The following is a 3,247-nucleotide window of genomic DNA, read 5'->3' as shown; positions in this document are numbered from 1 at the left end:
GGTTGCCTCTTCAGGAATGCAAGCAGGAAGGTGACTTTGACTCTAGAAAAATGGATCTGTAAGGCAAAGGATACACCTGCCTTTTTAATGTTCCTCTCTCTATAAGACACCATGTAACCCTTTTGTTAAGATTGAGTTTCGTTCACAACACACTCAGCAGTCTACTGTATTCTTCACCTGTAGGGTACTCATGCTATTACCGGTCATTACATGAAATTCCGAAGTTCGGGCAGCACTTTAGGGTTGATTTCAACTTTCGTTCTTTCTCTCTTCTATTTTTTGCTGTTGTTTTGTTGTTGAAGACATGGCCTCTCTTTGAAGCTCCGGCTGTCCTGGAATTTACTCTGGAGACCAGGCTGGTCTCAAATTCAGAGATTCACCTGCTTCTAGTGCTGGGATTATAGGAGTGAGCCACCCCAGTATCTGCTATGCCATTTCCTCCTTAAGGAAGTTGTGTACCAAGGAAGACAATGGGCTAGTTGTGTGCAAATGAAATGCCAGTATGTGGTAGGGAAAACATTTTTTTAAGGTGTGCATGGGCATACCTAGCACATGTGAGTCAGAGGTCAACCTCATGGAGTTGGTTCTCTTTCCACCTTTACATGGGTTCCAGGGCTCAAATTCACCATGCCAGATGCGCATTCAACAGATGTCTTATCTGCTGAGCCATTCTGCCAGGCCCAAGAACAGACTTTGAAACATACATTCTTAGCTTTAACAGTATTAGGGAGAGTACTGGTCAGATGGCTCAGCAGGTAAAGGCTCTTGTCACCGAGCCTAACAACCTGAATTTGATTCTTGGGACGGAACTCGTCCCCTGACCTCCACATCTGCACAATGGCAGGTTCACACCCACAACCACAAATATACATTTTAAAAAACTATTTTAAAATGTTACAGAGCTGCCAGCAATATGGCTCAGAACATAAAGGTGACCATTCCCAAGCCTAATGACCTGAGTTCTAGCCCTAAGATCCATATTATGAAAAGAGAACAAATTCTTCCTGGCTGTCTAATTCCACATTTGCCAGCGCGCGCGCACGCGCGCGCACGCGCACACACACGCACGCGCACACACACACACACACACACACACACACACTGAAAACACAAAATTTTAAGTGTCAACAAGAGATGGAAAGATGGCTCAGTGGTTAAGAGAACATGCTTCTACCTCTTTCAGAGGATCCTCGTTGGTTCTCAGCTCCCGCACAGAGTGGCCCACAAACACCTATAACTCCCCTTCAGCTCCAGGGGACCTACCACCATCTTCAGGCTTCATTAGGCACACACACGCACACTCAAATCCTAAAAATTTAAAGCATCACTGGTCCCTAGAGTAGTGCCATTGAAGTAATACTCAATGCTGGAGAAAATTCCCAAACTTTAAAACAAATCAGATGCCGAGAATCAAACAGCATAGATTCAGCATCAATTCTGTACTGGCGGCCACTAGACAGCAATACTCCAACATGTATGTGTGTAATGGGAGATAATCTGATGATATCAAGGTCCATGTGGGGCCCCAAAGCCAAGGAGACATAGTGAAGTTGCCTGTATACTTCAAAGTTGTAGCTCTCTGCACCATATTCTTGAACAGTTCAGTCTTTTCAACCTACAGGGTAACTACTCTTCTATCTCCTCTGTACTCCTTCCCAAACTTAGCAAACAGACAATACACAGGGTGTAGTTTGGAACTTCACAGTACATTAGGGGGCCCACGAAACTAGCCAATGCTTGGGGACTTCTCCAGCTCTGCCATCACAGGCAGCTGTGGCATTATGGACAAGCTACTGGCCTAGATGGAATTCGTTCTGGGGGGGGAGGTGTATTTTTCAGCTAATAATCAAATTCTTTTCACAGGGACTTCAAAGGGAAGAAATTCATGAGGGACTGAGGGCAGGGGTCATCTGCCCTTTCACTGAAGACTTGGGTTGTTTCCTAGGACCCACACAGGACACACTCTTCTTTTTCACCTTTTTTTGCAATATTGTCTCACCATACATCCCAGGCTGGCCCTGAACTCATGGTCTTGTCTCAGCCTGTCAAGTGCTAGATTAGGGGACATTACCATACCTGATTCTGAATGGAAGTTAAGAGTTAGACCTAATAAGCATTGAATTCAACATCCTCTCTCAATTTAAATATTCCAGGACTATTGATATCAGGAACATCATCTAAGCATCAGACACTCAATACCCTACTAATCCTTTAAGCCAATTATAGATGGGTATTTTACATGTTCAGAGCTGGAGAAATGGTCCCCAGCAGGTAATGTCTCTTCAATTAAAAAGGGATAAAAGAGTAAGGAGTTGAAACCAACTGCTGTCTTTTCTATGTTCTACAATTCTCTGTGAATTAAATCAAAGGTTGTCCTTTGAATTTGGCAAGTGAATGGATTCTCTTTTCAGCTGCTCTATCAAGCCACTTACAATGAATGAATGCTCTATGAATACTACACATACACAACTAAGAATTCTGGGGCCATCCCCTTTTAAAACTTGTGTGTGCTCATGAGTGTGTATGTGGTAGAATGCAGGTGGAGGCCAGAAGACAACTTTGTGCAGTGAGGTCTCCTTCCCTATTATGTGGGTCCCAGGATTCCAACGTGGGTCACCAAGTTTTTGCACAAGAACCCTCACCTGTTGGGCCGCCTCACCAGCCTGGATCCTTCCTTCCTTATAGCACACTGTGCTTCTGTAGGAGTTCTCAGGGGTGAGCAGAACGGGTAAAGAGAAAAGCAGGCAACCTAAAGAGAGAACGAGACAGGACACCCTCCACATTTCAGGCCCCTCAATGGGGGCACTAAAGTACACACAAACCTGAGACATGAGTGATGGTTAAAAAAATTTGGGTTTTATTGTTTTTGCTAAACAATACTAAAAAAAAAAAAAAAGTTTTTTTTTTTCCATTTTGAAGGCAGGGCTTGAATTATTTAATTTTGATCCATTTATTTAATTAAAAAAAAAAAAGGGAAAAGAGATCATGGCCAAAAAAAATTAGCCCCACCCTACCCCCAAAGCTCTAGCCAGTCACATGAGCATCACCCATGTCCCACTCAGCGCCTGATATTCAGGTGGTGGCACTCTGCCCCATGAGACTACCCTGGAGGTGCAGGGGCAACAAGTACCAGTTTCGGCTCTCAGCAGGTTAGTCAGATCAGGCAAACTGGTGGGCTAAAGTCCAGAGATTCTTCCCAGGTTTTCTGCCCATTGGCTGAGCACATACAAGCTGTCATTAGCTTGTA

Source organism: Cricetulus griseus, chromosome 7 (assembly GCF_003668045.3).
Source record: "Cricetulus griseus strain 17A/GY chromosome 7, alternate assembly CriGri-PICRH-1.0, whole genome shotgun sequence".
In the NCBI taxonomy this organism is placed as follows: domain Eukaryota; kingdom Metazoa; phylum Chordata; class Mammalia; order Rodentia; family Cricetidae; genus Cricetulus; species Cricetulus griseus.
The sequence above is the reverse complement of the archived record's forward strand: the minus strand, read 5'-3'. Positions refer to the sequence as shown.